Source organism: Taudactylus pleione, unplaced genomic scaffold, assembly GCF_031769625.1.
Source record: "Taudactylus pleione unplaced genomic scaffold, aTauple2 ptg000041l, whole genome shotgun sequence".
Classification (NCBI taxonomy): domain Eukaryota; kingdom Metazoa; phylum Chordata; class Amphibia; order Anura; family Myobatrachidae; genus Taudactylus; species Taudactylus pleione.
The window spans coordinates 61,845,891-61,856,371 of NW_028284443.1; the positions used below are offsets into that span (position 1 = coordinate 61,845,891).

At 38.6% G+C, this 10,481-nt stretch overlaps 1 pseudogene; it reads left to right on the forward strand.

Annotated features, from left to right (window-relative positions):
- The first annotated feature begins 1,474 nt into the window (after nucleotides 1–1,474).
- LOC148538219 (uncharacterized) lies at nucleotides 1,475–7,581 on the forward strand (annotated as a pseudogene).
- Nucleotides 7,582–10,481: the final 2,900 nt, after the last annotated feature.

Consider the following 10,481-nt stretch of genomic DNA (forward strand, 5'->3'; position numbering starts at 1 on the left):
AACTACTCTATCTAAAAAGCTGTGATCAGAACACTAAGAATTCCCATACCACAATAGTAATAGAGTAAATCAAAAGACTCAATTATGCAACGGTAGAAGTTCACATATGGGCTTTTTATAGGCCCACTGAGCCTACATAGGAAAAAAAGGTGTTGCTGAGCCTCACCCACCACAGCTGAAATATGAAAAGACCACATTAAATCCCGAGTAAAGTTGACACCTAAAAACTTAACCCCACTAACCATATCTACCATCTGACTATTCAAAAATTATGGCTGTGGGGTAATTTTCCTAGATCTTCTAAAATCTATAACCACTTCCATTGTTTTCTTATTATTTAATAAAAAAAAGTATTCTCCTCACACTTAGCAAGCTGCCTCACCTCCTCCCTATAACTGTCCTACTCACGCCTACTAGTCAAGCCCACAAGATTAGTATTGTCTGCAAATTTTACAATAAAATTTGATTCTGGATTTGTCAAACAATCAGACAAGTACAATGAATATAAATGGAGACTTAAAACACAGCCTTGATGGACTCCTGTGTTCACTACAAGCTCAGACGAGAGTGTAGAACCCATCCTGACTGAACAATTATTCAGAAAGTCCAACAACCAGTTACATATGGGCACATCAAATCCAATATCCTGGAGCTTGGCAATTAATACCACTGGCAATACATATACGATGTTGAAGACTATAGTCCACAAACAACAATCTAAACATATGTGTCCCTGTTCTTTAAATGACAAATGACCTTATGTAAAACCATAAGAGCAGCATCCTTAGTTGATCTATTTCACCAATACACAAACTAGTGAAAGTCTGACCCCACTGACATGCAACTCTTAAGGTGGCCCAAAACAGCCCTTTCAAATCACTTCAACACCAATGATGTATAGGCAATTGGGCAATAGTCATTTAGACCAGTTACTCCCGTAGATTTAGGGACAGGAACAATTGTTAAACTTTAAAACATTGCAGAACGATACACTGAGCTTGTGAAAAGCTATAGATTTTAGTAAAAATACCTGCTAACTGATCACCACACATGCATAAAACACGAACCAGAATGCAGTCAGGACCTGCTGCCTTCCTGGCATTAGTTCCACGTAGGCAAAGTCAAACCTCAGACTCAGATACTGTAAATTCAAGGGACTATCTGATGGTGGATCACATGTTTTTACTGTGGGGTTCAAGTTAGCCTTCTCAAACCTTGCATAAAACTTCTTAAATTTGTCTGCTGAAGGGCCATATTTCTTATGGATACAGATATTTAAGCCTTTATAATCAGTTAAGTGCTTAATCCCTTGCCACATTGACCTCACATCACCACATTCCCTAAATTGTCTCTCAATTTTACTTGAGTATGCCTCTTTAACCATGCAGATGCCCTTTTTCAGTTTTGAATGGGCAGTTTTATAAGCTGTGCTAACTTTAGCACTAAATACCCTATCCCTAGATATTAACAGAGAATGGACCTCACTATTCATCCATGGCGTCTCATGCATCTTATCCCTGATGACACTGTAAAAAAATACATTGGAATTACTTTGTTGCCTGGGTGTACTATTTTGAGAGACTCGAGTGCTGTCCTCACCTTTTCTGCCTTTGTTTCCTCATCCAGAATAAGATCCCTGGGAGGGCACTGGGCAAAATACTGAGCACTGGGATAACTGAGTGCCATCTACCTGCATCTTTATATATTTGGTGTACATTATGCCATACCTGGAGGATATATATATTTCGGAGCAGTAAGCCCCTATGGACTTACTGCCATTACTCCCTTCTCACATTTTTTCTAACTTTTGTTATTTCTCGAATAGGTTTTGTATCATCATCTTCTTCCCTTTCTTTCTATTTTTTCCTATCAACCTGTATTGCCACTTAGCCTCTCCAGCCATCTATTAGTCTTACAGCTAGTTGCCCTTATACAGATGTTTGATATATACATATCTATGCACACATGTGCGCACTGATAGAGTTGCACACACACAGGGCTATGTACATAGCTTATACCCATTGCTTTTAACTTTTCATCCACTTTGTTTATTTTTTTCATACAGCCACTTCCTGGAAAGGTAGACAGCATTGGGTTGCTTAGCAACCGTATGATGCATGATGCCTGTGCCACTGAGTGACATCAGTGACAGGCTCCCCAGTGCACGTCTGTGCGACTACAGTCTCCATGACAGCGAGCTTCACAAGAGGTGGGGATAAAAAGTAAGCCTTAGTTTATTGTATTTTGTGATTTTTTTGTGTATGACAGCCTGATGACAGGACCCTGCGCAGTCCAGAAACATTGTATTGACATGTCATTTGTTTAAAACACACTGCAGTGCCGTGCATGATGTGGTTTTCTTGTAAACATTTACTAGAATATATATATATATATATGTTGTCAATAATGATGGCGGCACTCAGACAGCGTGTTTAGCATGCAAAAATGGCTAACTTTTAATCCAATGTTCCTGGCCACAGCATGTCATCAAGGAAACATGATGACATGCTATATATAGCACATATAGATAGAAAAGTCAATTAGGTGATTAGTGTCCACTCTGATCTCACCTGGATCGACACAGCTCTCCAGCAGCCCTCGACACCTCGTGCCAAACACATGATGCGTTGCGTTCCCGGTGACGTAATCATGATGCAAAGTCCAGGGGAGCCGAACAGGACCCACTACACTTGTTGCCTAGGAGACATAAACATGCATATTAAAAACATGTACATTTACAACACTGTAGATCATTAGTGATGTAACATAAAAACAGAATTAAATAGCTCAATCTGCTAAGTGAACTTCAAACACCACCTTCTTGTTACTTACTGGACTGGGTTTGCAATAATGTGTTGTATCATTACCACAAAAAGCTAAATAAATAGTTAGCAATTTATTTAATATGATATTATATTTTATACTGCTAAAACTATAATTTTTATCAAGGGCAGGAACTTTACTATATAAAGGATTACAGTCCTAATGTCTCATTTAACCCCTTAGGGGTTAATGTCTTTAGTTTGTTAATCCACCATTGCAATAGTTGTTTATGTCTATTACCTCCCCTTATATTAGGGGAATGTGATCAATGATTCTTGAATGAATATATACCACTCCATGCTTGGCCACCAGACACTGTTGGGAAACAGGATGATCACTTTGACCCATGCTCTTAGCCATCCTGATGGCCAATCTGTGAAGGGCCATTCTCTTTTTGAATTGTCTTTCTGTCTTGCCCATGTAGTATAAGCCACATCGCCACACAAACATATGACAAAAGACGTACTGCACGTTACTGGATGCCTAACCGCACATTTGTTACCAGTATACAGGTGATAAAAATACAATACCCATAATTACTGATTGGCAAGTAATGCTTCCCATAGACTGATGATACCTGTTTTTGTGGATCAAAAAGTGCTTCGACTTATTCTTAAATTTTAACTTGGCCACATCTAACTTGACCAACTTGTCCCCAAGTTACACCCCCTCGTTTAACATGGCATAACAAGAAAATTAAGCAGACCTGGTAATTCCTCATCGGTACAGACCACTGGCCATAATTGTTTAACAATTTTAGTGGTAGAGGTGCTATTAGTTGTAAAGCTATTTGCCCTGGGGATAATAATTTGGGAACCCATTTGTTTGCTCTGGACAGTGCTAAACATCTGTTTTCTTGGAATTTGTAAGATTTTATTTTTAATATTTATCAATTCCCTCTCTGTGTAGCCCCTCTCCACAAATTGTTGTACCATATTGGCCATTTGTTGTTCCTAATCCTGTAGATTGCTGGTTATAGCCTTCCCTTGGAAACTGGGAAAAGGGCAATCCCTGTCGTAATGGTAGTGGGTGGAAACTATCTTATTTCAAGTTCGTATTTATATCTGTCGCTAACAAAAAATGACATATCTAAATGATTTTCATTCTTACTAATCTTCACATCTAAGAAATGTACTTGTTGGGTACTAACAGTATATGTAAATTGCACCTAATGTTGAAACATATTATGCGTATCAAGTATCCGTTTAAGCTCCACTTCTGTGCCTGACCAAATAATCAGAAGTTCATCAATGAATCGACTATACAGTAATAAATATTTTTGATTGCCATCCATTCAAAAAACAGCTGTCCTTCTACCATACACATTCAGGCTTTGGTGTACTATGGGGTCACATTGGACCCCATCACATAGCCTGATTTTGGAGGTAGAATTGATTGTCATACACAAAATAATTTATATTAAGGACAAAATCCAACAATCTTATGAACAAAGCTACTGGTGGACCTTTGTCCAATTAATTCTCACTGATCAAAATAATTACCACCCTGATAACCTCACTATTCAGTATACATGTATATAAGCTGGTCACATCAGCACTGCATAGGGGGGCATCAGGGGACAAGTTCAGATCTCTCAATTTTAATAATAGATCAGTGGAATCTTTTAGGTATGACTCTGTATTTTGTATGCAAGGACTAAGATAATAATGTGGGAAAACTGAGATTTGCTTGGAATAACGACCCCCTGGAAGAGATTATAGGTCTGCCAGGGGGTTTATCCAGGGTCTTATGTACTTTAGGGACCATATAGAAGATTGGCACTATTGGATAATTAACTGTCAATGCTTCTCTATTCTGATGAAATATTACCATTACTAACTGCCTCCAATAGTACCAAATCCAGTTCTGTACCATAGGGTCCATACAAAGGTGTTCAGAAGTATAATTATTAGAAAGCTGATGCAGACAATCTCGATCGTAGGTTTTCAAACTCTGGACAACAACTGCCCCTTCTCTGTCTGCTTTCCTAATAATGTCATCTGATTTGCTTCCAAACACTTCATTGCCCTGAACTCCTCCTTAGATAAGTTGTTGGTGTATTTACAATCATTAGGTAATGCTTCAACCTGTTGATGTAATATCCTTGTAAAAGTTGTGATTGGTGAACTAGAGGTTACAGGGTCGAATTTTTATTTATTTTTAAATTGCTTTAGGGGTCCTTGTAGCTCTTGAACAGACTGATTAGCACATATGGCTCTATTAGTTTTCCCAAAATAATCTTTAAATTGTAAATTCCTATTTAGCTTATCTGTATGAACCTTCCATTGAAAATTGTCCACTATTTCAATAGGTGATAACAGGGATATTTCCATAGGTTCTAATTCATTTTAAGATAGGTTAAAGACCAATCTCACTTCTTGTGAGGAGGCTTTCTTCTGCCACATGCTCTGCCCACCCCTCCTAGTCCATTGCCTTTTGGTCTGCCTCGAGTTCACTTGTGGATACCTCTAAAGGGGGTTGTGTACTCATTCCTGAACATGAGTGCAGGTTATCAGCTTTGCTTTCTAGATTGTGATCTAATTTTAAATTATATCTGTTGGTATCTCCTGCCTCTAGATATATCATTGTGCCATGAATATACTCAATGTTGTGAGTAGTCTTGTTGCACCTTAATTAATTTTTCTTTTTTGACTTTAATTGAATAGGACTTATATTGCTCAATATGGAAATGCAGTTTCTCAATCCATTTCACATTTGTATCTTGTGCGAATAAGGGTTTGTTTGTCAATTCAAATGTAGCTATCCTAGTCCTGGTTTACTGTAGTTATTTTGCTGACTCCTCAATCTCGTGGAGTATGAGGTCCATGGAACACTTATTCAGGATAGCTACCCATTTGCAGCAGAAGGGAATGTTGTAGCGACCTATTGTCGGCATGTTGCATATCCTGAACCCACCCGGGACTTGCTTATCCTTATAATAGTCCGAGATGGTTATACCATTGTACAAATAGTTCAGATCCCTTTTCTTTAACTTCAACCAGTCTGCATACAGGTCCTCATTTGACAACTGATAGTTATCGTCTGAAATATTTTCTTTAAATAAATTGCTAGCTTTTTGTGGTAATGATACAACACATTATTGCAAACCCAGTCCAGTAAGTTATAAGAAGGTGGTGTTTGAAGTTCACTTAGCAGACTGAGCTATTTAATGCTGTTATTTAATGATGTTACATCACCAATGATCCACAGTGTTGTAAATGTACATGTTTTTAATATGCGTGTTTGTGTTGTTATGTCTCGATGGCAACAAGTGTAGCGTGTCCCTTTTCGGCTCCCCTGGAATTTGCAGCATGACGACATCACTGGGAACGTGACACCTCATGTGTTTGGCGTGGGTTGCCAAGGGCTGTTGGAGAGCTGCGTCGATTCAGGTGAGTTCAGAGGGGACACTAATTGTCTAATTGAATTTTCTATCTATATGTTCTCTATGTATTATAATCTTTGTATCCCTGATGATGGGTAGTGACCCAAAATGTTGGTTTAAAAGTTTCCCTCTTTTGCATACTAAACAAGCTGTCTGAATGCTGCCATCATTACTGCTGTCTGTGTAATAGTCAGGTTCACTATGTATGAATTTGAACTGTCAATGGATTTTTGTGGAGAGTAGCAAAGCTGTACAGTAATCTCACTCTGTGCACATCAAGCAGTCTTTCATCTTTATTTCTATGCAAATGCAATTAACAAGGACCAAATCCAACTTGCCCAAGACCATCATGCACATGCATTAGCTACTGGCCTCCACACTGCCAAAAAACAAGGACAGAAAAGAGGAAAAACTGAAATGGATGAAGCATGCCCAGCAACATCTGGCTATTCAACACCATTCACTAGGTCACAGACAAGTCCACTGAATAAGGAATAATGTTTCTTCTGTCAGAAAGATGATGATGAGCTGCTGTATCAGGTGAGGACAATCGATGCTGGGAACTCTTAAACAAGCTGTTGAAAGAGGCAATAATGACACACTGAAAACCAGACTGACATCATGCATTGCACCATGTGATGCACATTCAATTGATGTTCATTATCATAAAACCCTGCTGGACAAAGCATGTTTTTCATTGACAGCGAGAGGCAAGCACCAGTGGAAGCAGAACAGGCAGCAAAGTACCTTTGTTACATCATGCAAGTTTGCTTGAGCTGATCAATGTCATTGATGTCCAAACACAGAACCAAGCATACCTACATATGGAAGATATCAAAACCACATATGTCAATATGCTTGGCACAGAAGGCTTAGAAACTCACGTACCCTCATTCAATAGAAAGTGGCTAAAAGAAAACATTCTCAATGATTTGCCACACCTTAAGTCATATCTGCCCAAAAATCAAAAGGAAGTCAGCTGTTCTCTATTGCCCAGAGGAATGCGAGAAAAGTATGGTTCATTCTGCAATGGAAGTCATGATAATGAAGAGGACAACATGGACACTGTCTACAGAGCAGCAGACGTGATAAGGAGAAGCATTACAAAAGCAGCCGAGGATGCAAACACCATAAAGGTCACCAGTTACATCCACGACGTTCCAGGTGAAATGTGTAACATGATCCACTGGATCATGATAGGAACTGCTGAGAGCCTACAATCTCAAAGCAGGACCACAGCTGTTGAAAGAGCAGCACTCACAGTGAGTCAGATCATCATGTATGGATTCAAATCAAACAGACTGGTCAACTACATTCCAATAAGAGAATCAGCAGCATTCCGGCCAACCCATGCATGTGAAAACCCACAATAAAACTATGTTGATCACTCTGGCTAGCTTTGTCTGTGCAGCCTGCTCACCCAAAAAGGCATCCACAGCAAGACAGTCCCCGAACTACGATGGCATCTCTTCTGCTAGCATATGGGAGAAAGTGACAAGCTACCTCTTACACTTGAAGTTCTGAGACAGCATGTCCTGAGAGTCCATATCCAAGCCAGAGTGTGGGGAGAGGCCAGCATTGCTCTGCATGATCTTCAGTTGAATCCACTGCAGAATGGCTACAACACGCAGTATGATGGCCAGCTGAAACCAACCATGACAGTTGCCCTTGCAGTTCCAAATGCCATCATTGAGATGGTTAGCTGCAAATTCAAAACAGAATGTTCTAACTATAGAAGCAATGATGATGAAGATGGCGACAATATGTAAGACTCATTATATTATTGCATTGAAATTGGTTAATATTATTTATATACGTGTTGTCGTGTGCTCCTAATAATGTTTTCAGCAGCTGTCTAATATGTTAAATCAGTGAAACTGATTACAACTCAATAATTTTTCTGTGTGCTTAGACATGCTTATAGTGATCTTTTATGCAAATAAATGGTTACAAATAAATGGTTAAAAAGAAATGAAACTAAATAGCATCTAAGATGATATATGGAATGGGATATAAATGAGCAAAGTGATACTATGTAGATACCGGCAATGTGTGACATACTGTGAACCTGGTATGAACTATGAAAATAAGAGATCTAAAAAGCTCCTTATAAGTATAAGACAAACAAAATTAAAAACGTTAAAGACGAAATCAATGAAATAAATACAATGATGTTTAAAACTCCTTGGATATGTGTGTGTGTATTTGTTCAGGGATCCCGCATCTATAAACTTTAAAGACTGAATTCGGAGCACCGATGGACTCACCCTCCCTTTCCCTAATGGCAGCAAGGTCTGAGGTGTCCTGGCAGTTCTCGGAGCAGGTGCACTCCTCTGTATATTCGGTGCATCCTGCTTCTGCTGGTCCGGGCTGTGCTTTTCTCCCTGGCTCTATGCTGTGAGCCGGAATCAGGAGTCTTTGCCACCTCGTGCGTTCACGCTTGTTCAGTCTATGACGTCAGTACGGGGTCCCACTTACACCAATGTGTTTCGTCACTTAGTGACTTTTACAAGGTGTCTGTGATGAGGAATTACCTTTCAATCACAAAAAATTCAGTTACAATAAAACCCACCAAATGAGAGAGAATTCACAGAACAATCGATCAAGAACAGCAGTTGAGACAGGAAAGAAGGAAGCCATCAAACACAATGAAAAAGAAGCGTACCAGTTGAGACAGAGAATTGCAAATCGGGATTCAATTAATATTCCTATAGAAAATGCCATCTTAAAGAAAAGAACCAGATTATCCTCAACAGAAGATTTTTTTAGAATTTCTGGAAACCATGGAAGACCCAGGCATTATCCCCCAGTGGAAGAAACTATGAAGAAATGCAATAGAAGAGGAAAAAGAGGAGGAAGGAGACTGTCACATAAAAAATCCCATTCAGATGTAGCAGGTACCAGCACCACATCAACCGTGAATCATGAAACAAACTGAATTTTTAACCTAAGTTCATTAGAACTTACCACAGATCAACTAAATCTCCTGAAGAAAGGTCTCAAATTTGCGCCTCAATCTACCCCTAACAAGTTTGAAATGTATATAGACCTACACAAATTCATGAGGAAACTGTTTAAAAAAATACTTCCTAAAGAATCCTATCATTAGAAACCATACGCAAACTGTAAACGGAGAACTGGAGATTCAACATACATAATTGAAGCCACAAAGCAATTTCTTTAAGTCACATGAAAGGACCTATACTGGAAACTTTCCAATGTCTTGTTGAAGCAGATATAGAAAACATACCTGACAAACCAATGATGAAGATGAACCTAAACAAAGGGGAAAAGAAGGCTTTGGAGACACTAAAGAAAAACAAAGACATCATCATCAAAGGAGCAGATAAGGGGGAGGGCTTGTAATTATGGACAAGCATTCATATATAGCTGAAACAGAAAGACTTATCTGACAACACGACCTATGAGAAATTAGAAAAAGATCCCATGGAACAGTTCAAAAGGGAATCAAATGAACACCTGGAAGAAGGTTTTAACTTAGGTATCCTGAATAAGAGAGAGTTTGAATACCTGAACATCGTTACACTGAGAATACCAGTTTTTTATCAGTTGCCCAAATTGCATAAAGATCCACACAATCCACCAGGCAGACCGATAGTGTCTGGAATACAATCTCTAACCTCCAACCTTTCAGTGTATGTAGATATATTTTTACAACCACTAGTGACTCAACAAACAAGTTACATCAAAGACACCACAGCAGTACTACAAGATCTGAATAGCATTATCTGGAAAGATTCCTTCTTTTTAGTGACTTGTGATGTGAAATCACTGTATACGTGTATACATCATGCTGACAGATGTGCTCACACTTACCACCACTTAAATCAAAAATCGGATCTTCCAAACCCGCAAATTAATTTCATCATGAGTAGTATAGAATTCATAATCCACCATAACTATTTCTGGCATCAGAACCAAATTTTCAAACAAGTAACCGGTACCACGATGGGTAGTCGATTCGCACCCAGTTATGCGAATCTTTTCATCACCAAATGTGAGGACGACTTCATTTGGCATAATAATCCATTTCAGAATCACTTGAGACACTGGAAGAGATTTATAGATTACATCATCTTTATTTGGGAAGGAGATGAAAACACTTTAATCCAATTCTTGGCATATCTTAATAACAATGATGTTAATCTTGAGTTCACCCACAATTACAGCAAGAGGTCACTACAATTCTTGGACCTAGAAATATATATATATATATATATATATATATATATATATATTATATATATATATA